Here is a 12,023-nt window from a genome sequence, read left to right as displayed (position 1 = left end):
TTAGAGTTAAATGTTTGGATACAGTCAGGATCCTGAATGTCCTCTTACACCAGTCTTGGGGTACTGACACAAGGTGCCTATTGGCCTTATTCATTAGCCTTGTGAGGTCCCGCATCGACTACGGGTGTCTTGTTTATCAATCTGCCACGAGAACAGCACTAAAGATGCTAGACCCTGTCTACCATCTTGGCCTTCGTCTGGCTACAGGCGCTTTCCGAACAAGCCCTGTTTTAAGCCTGTATGTGGAAGCCAATCAGTGGTCTCTTGAAACACAGCGGAAGTACACTGGGTTGAATTATGCTCTAAAAGTGACATCCTTGACCAGACACCCTAACAGCACTCTAGGTAACCAGGCAATCAAGCTTTTTGAAAAGCGACCTGCCATGGCTGAGCCATTTCTTCTCTCGGTGAGGGCACTGGCCACAGGCCTGGGAAAATCCTTCAGTGACGCTCAGAAAACCAGCTTTGCTGACCTTGTCCCTCCATGGGATCTGTGCCCTATCTCTTGTGATCTCTCTTTATGAAGATTGACAAAAGAACCACTCCAAAGGAAATTATTATGCAGCATTTTTTGCTTTTGCAGAACAAAGTACAGAGCATCTGAGTTCTACACAGATGCTTCCAAGTCAGTTGGTGCAGTATCATGTGCTGCACATGGTCCAAACTTTTCCACGTTAAGACTATGCCTAAAGCCACATCTATATTCACTGCTGAAACACACGGCCTTGTATTGGCTGTAGAATATATTATTCAGAACAATGTCCAAAAGTCAGTGATATTCACTGATTCTCAAAGTGCTGTGCAGGATTTAGCGTCAGGAAAGTTACAAAAAAAATCCAGTTTTTAATCAATTGATAAAGCTACTGTGCTCAGCCCACAAACAAAAACTTCAAGTCACAGTCTGTTGGGTCCCAGGTCAGTGCGGCATAGCCGGAAATGAGCAAGCAGACAGGAATGCTGTAACTGCCGCTCTTCGGAGTGACCTAGATATTCAAAGCGTCCCTTACGAGGATCTTAAAGCGTACGTACGTAAGAGGCTGCGCGACCAATGGCAGGAAGATTGGAATAGGCAAACAGCAAACAAATTGCACATGGTAAAACCCAAGTTAGGTAGATCGATCCCTGAGAAACGGGACAGGATCACAGAGGTTACTCTCTGTAGACTGCGCATAGGCCATACCCATGCTACACATGCGTACCTATTGAAAGGAACAGAACAGCCACGCTGCTTGAGGTGTGGAGGGTCGCTATCAGTCATTCACGTACTGGTAGAATGCAAACTACTTGAACCGCCAAGAAAGCTTCATTTTCCAGAATTTTACACACGCATGATCCCTCAACACCCATTGCTGTTTTTATCAGACGAGCCATTTTTCTCGGTTAACCGTGTTTTTAAGTACATCTCAGACGTAGATTTTTTAAGGTATGTGTCATATCACCCGTGAGCCGAGCCACCATCGCACGCTAGAACCCGGTAGGGCCTCTCACTGCTACCGCAAAGACGGTGGCAAGGGGTGCACGTAGAAAATTCCTGACATAGTGACAATTGTTTTTACTTGGCCCTCTACACCAATTCTTTATTTAACAGAAATTTGAGATACCTTTTATTATATATTCTGTACGTTATATTCCCACTTGAATAATCCTCACCATAGTACTGGCGCTCTTTGGCCTTGATGCCCTTGCGCCAAGAAAACCTAACATCACCATCACCTGCATACTCACTTTGGACTTTTCGTCACGACTCCCTCCTTAAGAGTCCCAGGACTGTTTTAAAGAGAGTGTGGTGACCCTCTCCATCAGAGTCCAAAGGTAGTCAATTCTGTAGCAAGCCAATGACTTTGTAAAAGGAATCACTACTGACTACCTTTTTTTCTTAAAGAGTGTAGCAGACCGCTAGTTGTTGGCGGGCGTCTTTTATTATTGTTGTGAGCCAGCCCGTTGTTTTTGGGACCCGCCATTTTGACATTCAAAGGCTCGTTTCCCCTATTCTAAAACCGAAGCGCCGAGGCAAGCATAGCCGGCACGAGAAGCCTGGCTTCTCGGCAGTATATTGGCTCTGAGATGTTTTTGTGGCACCCCCTGGCTCTGACGTCAGCTTAGGGACTCGCGCCGCTTTCGTCTGCTTGTGAGGGGCAGCCGTGTCTGTGCTATAAATCGCCCGTTGTGACAGTTTGGTGTTATAAAAAGTGTATTTCCAGTATTCTAGTTATTTGGCCAGCTTCTGACACCTCTGAATAATTTCGAGCTGTATCCCGCAGAAGCTGTATCCCGCAAGACACGAGGAGAGAAAGACCAACTTTTTTCGGAACATCGGTCGGAAGATCATGTGTAAGCCGTCCCTTATAGCTTATTTGAGAGTTTCAGTGCTCATAGCTCCTCGATAAGTATTCAAAATGCGTAGCCTTCCCCAAAGTACTGTTAGTTGCTCTTATGAAGATGCAACAGTCTAGTGCTACGCACCAGGCAGCAGGTCGCACAGCAGGAAATAAAACTGCTGTCTTTTTGTTTCCTTCGTCGTTGTTGACTTGTATCAGATGAATGTTTTTTCTGTGTTCAACGGATAATTTTTCTGTACCGTCATAACCGTCTTATTAGGAGGTTTGAGGGTGTTTGGGAGGCTCACAAAGTTCGTGTGGATATTTTCTTCAGGCTGTAAGGCATACGAGACCTTCTTCAGATATTGGCTTTTGTTATGGCTGCATACAAGAAGGTGCATATCCGCAGCGTGCGTTGTTTATTCACAAGCAAATGCAATGAGAAGGTTTGTGCTACGCCACCGCAAAACGGCGCAGACAACATTGCTCAGAGTACTCGACGGCAGCTCTTGTGCCCTTAATTTCTATCGTAACTATCATTATTGTAGCGAACTGAATCGCAACCCGAACAGTTCTGACATGGTTACGGTTTTGAAGGCTTTATATACTCGCTAACGAACGCAATAAATAGTACAAGTGCCGGTTTTCAGTATAACAAGAATCGAAAGCGATGAATATGTCAAGGCAGCTCTTTATTATTCCCAACCCCTTCAAGAGTAAAAAAAAAATCCTGGCCTACTCGGGATGACATTCAATGAATTGAAGAAAATTACTTTGCTCTCTTGTCCTGGACAGAAGAGCCCGCCCACTGACCAACTAGATTTTACTGTTTTATTTTCCTGGGGTCGACGCTTTGGCCGTAGCTGGGGTCGGGGCTAAACGTAAAAAAAATGCATATACGTGTAGGTGACATTACTTGAGCCGCAATAATGCTACTTGCGTGAAAAATTCAAATTTTTACAGCCTGTAACTGAACACTTCACCTCTGTATTCTCGTTGGTCCGCATCGACGCGTGGCGACCAGTCACTGCCACGTACCAATTGTGTAGTTTGCCAAGGGGCGATGCTCAGCGTGCGTTCTGCCTATTGCGGTGGTCTCCGCGCTGCATAATTGCGCAACTAAAGCGTAAAAATTCCCCATTTCGTGGTTCACGAGTGCAGATGGTATTTCGAATGGCTCGTTCGCCATTCAATGGCTGGTTCAGCGAAAAAGCCGGCGTCGGCGCCGTCTGCATCGCAACCAGCGAAGCAGTTCCACAACCCACATCACAGAGAAGCGTTCGATGACGCGTCCGGCGCATTACCACAACACAAGGAAGGACCTCGCTGGTAGGCGACACCTGGGCATGCGCAGAGCCACGTGGGAAGCAGAAGGTACAGCGGCGGCTGCGTTTGGTGTCTCTCGGCGGCGACGCGTCATCAAGAGCTAGCTCCACTGGCGTTACCCTCATGAAAATGGACGTTGAGTTTTAATAGACCCCCTATTGTGTTTCTATAGAGTCAATAAAAAGTGAATTAAAACTCATCGCTTATAGACTGTGCTCTTTAAAAAGTCAACAAACGTTGAATTGCACGAACTCAACCAACATTTTATTGTCTTCAAGACATTGTGTTTTAAAACACTTCATATTGCGTTTCTATAGAGTGAACCAAATCTCCCATCTTAAAAACTGCGGCCAATATAAAATCGATGAACTTTGTATTCTAAAAATGCAACATGAATTTTATTGCCTTCCCTATATTGAGTTTTAACAAACTCTGTATTGCCTTTCTGTAGGCTCGATCGAACACCTAATGTGTGGACTGTGGTCATTAGAAAGGCACTAAACGTTTTATAACGAAAACGCAGCAAGCATCTTATTGCGTTCATTATATTCAGTTTCAACAGACTCTGTATTCCGTTTCTGTAGCCCACCCACGGAGGTCTAGTAGCTTATCGGTGCATATATGTGGGGTGCTATTGCGCCGCCTGCCACGCCCCATCAACCAAGATCGTGCGATGGACGTCCCGACACTTAGTCTTGGGAGCACATGGGAGCGGTGTAGGCTGGGATGGGGGTCATCATCGCCGGACACTTCAAGCCCCTACAAAGCTCCTCTGTTAAAAGTTGCCAGAAAACCTGACTCACAGGCAACACGCTATTACGAATATACTCAGTAAGAATTGTATAGAAAGCTAATAGAGATAAATGTAATAAACTCATCAGAAATTCTGTTCAGACTTAGCTCATATGCATCAGGTTGTGATGACAGGGCACAATAAGAATTTTATAGAAATCCAATTCAGATAAATTTAATATATACCCGTCAGAAACTGTATTCAAAGCTCACTCCAACGCAACAGGTTGTTATGACCATACTCAAAAATAATTTTAACAAAGCTAATGCAGGCAAATTTAATAAAAACGCATGAAAAATTCTATTCAAGCTTTATTCACACGTAGTAGGATGGTAGGACTATAGCCAATAAGAATTTTATAAAAAATTAATTGCCCTAAATTTAATAAAAATCCCCCTAAAATTGTATTCAAACCTGAATCTTACGCAACAGGCTGTTGCGACTGTATTCAGTAGAGATTGCATAGAAAATTTATTGAATTTCTTTTATAAATACCACATAAGAAACTCAAAAGAAACTCCATTCAGAACCGATAAGGTCTATTGCCTTGACTGTATAGACTTTTAATTAAAACGCGGTAGCGAATTTGTAATGGAAACTCAATAGAAATATTCTATGGAATGTTGACCAAATGTTTATAGGATTCGTTTGAGCAATTTCTATAACAAGTTTATTACATCTCGGTAAACATTTTTATACAGCGCTCGGAAGTGTTTAATTGCCCATTAATGCATTTTCGCATTCGCAACTCATCATACGAATGTGTACTTGGGATTCAACAGCGAAGCAGTATACCTCTAACCAGCCAAGGAAGTTTTCGTGTCTGCGTCAGCAGAAAACTCTAAGGCTACTCTTGGCTGCAGAAGGAACGATTCCAGGCCACTTCTGGTTAGTGGCTACACCCAGGCTACACAATCAAACGATTAGCACCGCCAGGGCTCGAACCTGGGCTTGCAGAGAAACAAAGCGAGAGCCCGTCGTTTTGCCGACTTAGCTACGCCAACACTGGAGACGGGGAGACAGACGGTGGTTTTGATTCAGCGTATGAGGAGGGGGATGGCTTTTTTTCGAGGCGACACATTAAACAAGAGTGAGGGGGGGGGGGGGGAGGCAGTGAGAGAGACGAAGCCGTACCCGCGCGTGCCGCACTCCTCCTCAACGTCCGAAAGACGCTCCTCTCACTTTTATTTCTGCCAACACTTCTGTGTTCGGGACGCCGTCCCGGTGAATCCCAGGTAACGGCTGGCAGAGCCTCTGGTTTCACTCTTTGTGGAGCCACGTACGTGGGTGAATTTAAGTGACGCCGCATGGATAATCGTTGTGGGGGGCGTTTACAGCTTTGGTGTCCAACCACCTTCACAGCGTGGATTGGAGCCAACTTTTTTGGAAGCCTATTTTAGCATATGTACTCCGTCTCTTCATTCACCGAGTTTTCTACTTGGTGTTAGCGATGCGTCATTCGGGTGAATTTGTGCGAAAGTTAAAAATTCGGATTTATGTGTTGGAGTTACATGTGGCCTACTAGGTGCGCCTTATTGTTTTAGGCGACGGGTAAGTTCATGCCGTTTGTAGGAAGTTAACACGGGCGGAAATCTGTACACACAGGGGTTTTTGTTTTTCGCCTTCCTTAGGAAAAAAAAAAGCGCGCCACTTCGGGGTTCATGATGCAAAGTAACAGCGGGATAAACGACGAGGGACGCAGAAAAAATTCACAAGGCGGGCGCTGTTAGCGCCCGTCTTCTGAAGGCGAGATAGGCGAAGGCGAAGACAGGCGCAGACAGGCGAGATCGAGAGAGCAGGAAAGCAGAGGGTGATAGTATGTCGAAAGTGTAAGCAGGACGGCGGTATGCCGAGGCCGCGTGAGACATTCGCAGTGGTGGCGACGCGCGGTGAGATTAGAAAGTTTTAGTTGACCGTTTTTGACGCTCCGCTATGCTCCCGAAGGCCCGCTAAGCTCACCCGGAGCGTCAGCGGCAGAAATGCTTTTAGCTAAGCGATAGCCGTATCTCCCTCGACGGGGAATGATTCGCGTCCCTGGTCGTGCCCTGTGCGTGGGCAAGCCAAAACGTCATCGCAAGATACGAATGGGAATTTGGTCGCTGAAGTAATGTAAAGTGCCGTTTAGTGCCTACCTTTTTAAAACGATGTAGTCGCTTACATAATGGTTCTAAATTATTTTAAAGAAGCCGATAAACTTTGGAACAGCCAAGACGTGACTGTTTTTCTCGGCGCTGCATAGAAGCAGCCCCGCGCTTCAGTCGACGTTTTTCGTGTCCGTACTAAAGCTTGTTGAGGAGTGTGGCACCTTTGCCTATTCGGAAGAGCTTTCGCGATTTCGTCGCTCGCGTTTCAACTAAAGAAACGGAGTTCGCGGGAGCGCGCTGACATCGCGGGGTAGCCATGCTGGTATTCCGCACGGTAACGTAAACGGCCGCGATGGTCCGCTAAGAGGTCCCGGATAGCGGAGCGGGGCCCCGCTCCGGTATCGCCGCTAGCGCCTTTGCGCGCCACGCATGCGCAATGACGCTCCCGCTAGCTATCGGAGCGGAGCGGACCGTCAGAAACGGTCAGCTAAAACTCTCTAAATGCCGAGTATCCCGTGCCGTCGTGCGTTCACGCGATCACTTCTGGAGACGAAGGAATGAAATGCTGCGTCGGCCGCTGCAGCTAAACGAACTGCCCGAGCACAGTCTCAGAGCCGCCGACGCCAGAATCCGGAGGTGCGCGTCGCTAAAGCAGCATTTATGGGCCTCGCAGAGAACGCGACACAGCAGCTGGAGGGGCTATCTACTTGCGTATGGGTCGGTCATCAATAACCATCGAAATCTTTGGTAAATTTGATAAAGTTGGCCAGCTGTGTGCCACAAAGTTGGGCAGCTGCTTGTTGGTAGTGGTGGATGTCTACATCTCGCCTACTGCGCTGACCAAAGGCGTAGTGCCCTTCTTCGCCGCGCATTAGGCGCCAATCAATCTACACCGATGTTAGTAGCGGCGGACTTTAATTTAGATATGAGGACAAACAGGAATTTCATACCACTTCTGCGCGAGAACATCCCGTTCCTCTCCTTCGTAATACTTTCAAGGCTGTCACCACACTCTTAATCTGGTTCCACGTAAGATCCACTTAGTAACTGGAACTTTTTTGCAAAAAAGTTCCAGTTATATAATTGGAACCGTGTTTCACATTTCCTGAAAATTAAGTGGAACAGTGCACCACATATTTTTGCAACTAAATTATGTGGATCGGTGTTCCAAATAAAAGTATGCGGATCACTGTTCCAAATAAAAGGGTAGTTTAAGTTACTGGAACATTGATTCATGTAAAATGATTATGGAATTTATCCGGTGCGCCGTTCCAGGTATCTTCAGACCAGCTGTTTATATAAAACGGTGTTCCTATAGACATTGGGAAGCTGTATATGGGACTCCACTTTTCCAATATTTCTGCTTTCCTGTCGGTATACACCGGGGTCATATGCCAGGCTGGCGGATGCATTGGTATCAGCAGGAAACCGCAAGCACCATTTTAACATAGCCTTGATATATGACCCGCAGTGATACCAACAACTGGAAAGCAGAAACCACCGCAGCAGTGTGGTCCTGGACAGTTCCCAACAGTTGCCTATCGGAGCACAGTTCTATATAAAAGTTGGTCCTAGGCACCTAGAGCGGCACAGTCTTTGGCTTCACCCGCAGAATCCTGTTCTGGGTTTTAGCTGCATGTAAAAGAAACAATATACTTGCATTAAAATACGCACGAAACAAACTATTATGACTCATACACTGCTTTTCAACATACTATACAACTTTATTGGGTGTTAGTATTCATACATTTCAGATTTGAATAACTGTCTATTTTAAATTGCACAGAAAATGACCACCGTACAAGGAATAAATACCATAACGATAACACTAGGCTCTAAGTGGCATTTTCACATATTCACTTTTACTCGAAAACATGGTTAATAAAGACGGTATTAGGGTCAACTGCTTCACAAATAAATAGACGTGTGCGTCTACCTCGGCACTGACACAGACATTATACAACAGTGAGCATCAAATATGCTGTCTTACCAGATAAACCAAGGCAATTCAAAGGCGGAACTCCTCATTGCGCTTGCCATACTATGTTTACGCATAACTGTTTGGGAAAATGCAGTTTGCTATTGAATTGTAGGGAAAGGCCTAAAAACAAGCCATACACGGTTGTATTATCACAAACCTACAACAGTGCAGTGCCAGAGTTTAGGAAAACAACGCTCGAGCCAAGATTAACGATAAAACATTTTGACACGAGAGGTCCCATGCGGCAGTACGCCACAATTAAAACATGATTATTAAAGATAGTAGTTTCCTGACACCAGACGTAAGTGTAACATCAAGCTATTTGTAGGCAAAATAGACTTTATGAGCGTCCTGAAAAGGCCTTTGACTTAAGGCACGTTACTTGACCAAACAATTTGTAGTTGTTTAAAATATTTCATCCCAAGAAATCTCACAAAAACCACCGTGAATCTTGTATAATTTTGCAAACCAGGTAGCTGGAAGCATGTTACACATATTAAAATTTAACAAGCAGACTAATAATATACGTCATCAATTCAAGCGGGAACAAGTCAGACATCCTTAAGAAGCAACAAGCCAGCGTTAAATGATACAGGGGACCAGTTTTACAAAGCAGACTTTAAAGCATTTTTTCCAGCCTCAACGTGTTACCTTATGTAAAATTCACAGTTGCGTGCTATAAAAACCCTCCCGTCTTGCTGTCAGTGTAATTGTGACCAAAGCCCGGCTTCTGCCAAGCAAGAAATGCACCTTTGTTCAAAGGAGAAGACTTGTTCAAGCCAAATACGCACATTTTAAATTCTTCTACGGCATGGGTGTCAGCTCAGTTACAGTACTAAAATTTATCAATGAAGGCGGAAGCCATCTGCGTAAATAAGCACTGTCACTTTTGCATCAGCAGCAGCACTGCCACGAAAAAAAAATCTCATGAGCTACACTTGAAGAATAGGACGTTACAATGCGGTGCCATGAACTACATTAACACCCACTATAGATTCAAAGGCAACCTGTGCAATGTACCAAGGATAAAAAATAAGGCACGACTTCAGTGTTCAGTTGACATGAAACTTGCATGAGCCAGTAACTTAAACCTCTTCATCTGATTTCACCCCCTTCATGCCTTTCATCTGACCTCCTTCATGCCTTTCAAGAGATACTTTAACCTCTACCAATATTTTAAAATCCCAAGTAGAGCTGAACACTTCAAGTATTTCAACAGAGACTCCAACTTAAATGACACCAGGCCACTGTCAAATTTCTCATGCTTTCCAAGAACTCACTGCAAAAGTCCCAAGAACTCTTCAAAGGCACACAACCATAAGAACATGATGACACGATGAAAAAGATGACATATGCGGCGAAGAGGATGACCACATCCTGAAGTGGCAATGCAGGCGGCGAATCCGTGATGTGTTTCTTGCGGGCAATATTGATGGCACCAGTCCCTTCTCTCAGAATAACCGGGCCTCGAGAAAACTTACTGCTCACCTCATGTACCTTCAAGGAAACAAGAATATCTTGTTACATGGTTGCTTTAAATGAGTGAGTTGCTTAGGCCCTTTTATAACACAGTAATTGATTTAAAATCAGTGATTTCTTGGGTTTTTTCTGGGAGTGCTGCTAAAGGTTAAAGTGCGCTAAACAATATCACCACAGACAATCAATGAAATTGTCCTGATTCTGGAAGGTATCCAACCTTGCTGCCTCGGTATCCTGAATACAAGGTTTTTATCCTTGAGAGGTTTCGTTTATTAATCAAATAATAATTACTATAATCACCTTTCGGCATTATATTTTACGCACCTTCTCTCTGCAAAAAAATGTTTTCTGTACTGTATAATGTGCTCCGTAGAATGCTGCAGTGAGGCTGGCTTAATATAACTTACAGCTAAACGATGTTTCTACCGCAAAGAAATAAATGGCCAGTCATAGGAAATCATAAATATCGCACTGAGGCAGAAATTCTTTGGGGAATTAGTTCCACCTAAAATATTTCCCTCTCGATATGTATTACCTCCATGGTTCGTAGTGGTATGAGGCAGAAGTTGAGCTAATGCTGAACTAGGCTGTCGCACAATTTTCTTATAAATCACAACTATAGCACATTTTCTTGCAGACGACACTTTCTGTGCTCTAAACAATTCCCTTAAAAAATTACCCCTTATTTAACCACCTGTCAAAATCCAATGCCAGCATTACTCATGCTACGGCTGTATTTGGGAGTATTATTGGTGCTACGGGCGTATTAAAAGCAGGAAATTTAAATCGTCAGCTGCCACCGTATTGTTGTAGCAGCAACCACGTTGGGCATGTCCGTGGTACTGGCAAATCACAGCAACAACTCTCAAGGTGTAAAAGCTAAATATTTACAAAACTTAAATACAAAATAGTGATTTTTTTAGCAACTGTTGGAGTATCCGTAATAGGCGGAATGTGAACACAATGGCCAATATTGGCGTTCACGATAACTTCTTAACAGTGAGATTTTATTAGGGTGAACAGCCCCAGAAATTGAGTCCCGCAAAAACAAAATGCCAGCTTACCCAACCAAAATTAAGACCCGGGTGTTTCTGCCAGGGACGTCTCAAAGTGCACTTCCAGGAAAGTTTCGCTAACGTGTTCCGAAAAGCTCCTACTGTCACCTTGAGCCACAGGCCAAGCTGTCACTGAAAAGAAGGAACGTTTCAAACCATTAGTTACAAAGAAGCTACCTAAAAACGCGCTATGAAAGACCCGAAAATGGCAGTGCATACTTACTTGTAGAATGCAATGATTTCATCCCGTGCAAGAGCTTTAATGTGTTGCCTTCTGATGATACACTTCCAAGAAGGGGTCCAAATACAATTAAAATGGCCATACGCATTGCTTGTACAGCTGTTTTAGGACTATCTTCGCCCTATTACCTAGAAAATAAACAGTACAAAAATATCAGAGAATAAATTTAGCACGAGAAAATATTGAACAATGTCTGATTCGTTCCACGAAAGTCGCATGTCTTTTTACAGCGGAAGCCCTGGTAATCTTTTCTTGCTAAACAATTTGAGATATAAAAATATTTGAACATACTTTAAGCTTACCTGTCCTTGGTCTATGCGAACTGGTGAATATCTGCACAATATGCACGACTCAAAAGGTACTCTTTTGTGGCTTATGAGCTCCACAGGGCATTCATAATCCGCCACACTCTCCCCGATGACCTTTCAGCATGCCCAAGATGTCTTCAGCCAGTAAATGCCACAGCCATGACTTCGCAGGAGCATGTAAAGAATGGAAATAATTTGTTTTCATTTTTTTTTTGCAGAGGAACAAAAACATTTGTCACAACCTATCAGTGGAGGGCCAAATGTCTCCACAGCCAGCCATATACTCTTTCTGAACAGGTCATAGAGTATGAATACAGAATGTAGCAATCTCCTTTTGCAGTATAATTTCTACGTTCAAACGAGAACAGAAATGGATTAATGTTTGGTGCACATCATGATGCAACAACTTTGCACCTGAGCGTTTCGAAAATTATTCCA

The 12,023-nt window shown here is 44.2% G+C and overlaps 1 long non-coding RNA gene across 1 annotated transcript; it reads right to left on the bottom strand.

Moving 5' to 3' along the window:
- Nucleotides 1–9,549: 9,549 nt before the first annotated feature.
- On the bottom strand, nt 9,550–11,385 carry LOC144165475 (uncharacterized). The gene is made up of 3 exons (XR_013321462.1): nt 11,260–11,385; nt 11,046–11,168; nt 9,550–9,999 (listed from the first exon to the last, which is right to left on the bottom strand). It is a non-coding gene; the product is annotated as an uncharacterized LOC144165475 (long non-coding RNA).
- Nucleotides 11,386–12,023: the final 638 nt, after the last annotated feature.

The sequence above is a fragment of the Haemaphysalis longicornis genome, unplaced genomic scaffold (genome assembly GCF_048455015.1).
Source record: "Haemaphysalis longicornis isolate Haplotype H1 unplaced genomic scaffold, Haemaphysalis longicornis Haplotype H1 scaffold_1, whole genome shotgun sequence".
In the NCBI taxonomy this organism is placed as follows: domain Eukaryota; kingdom Metazoa; phylum Arthropoda; class Arachnida; order Ixodida; family Ixodidae; genus Haemaphysalis; species Haemaphysalis longicornis.
Note: the sequence above shows the minus strand (reverse complement) of the source record. Positions and strands in the feature narration are given on the sequence as shown.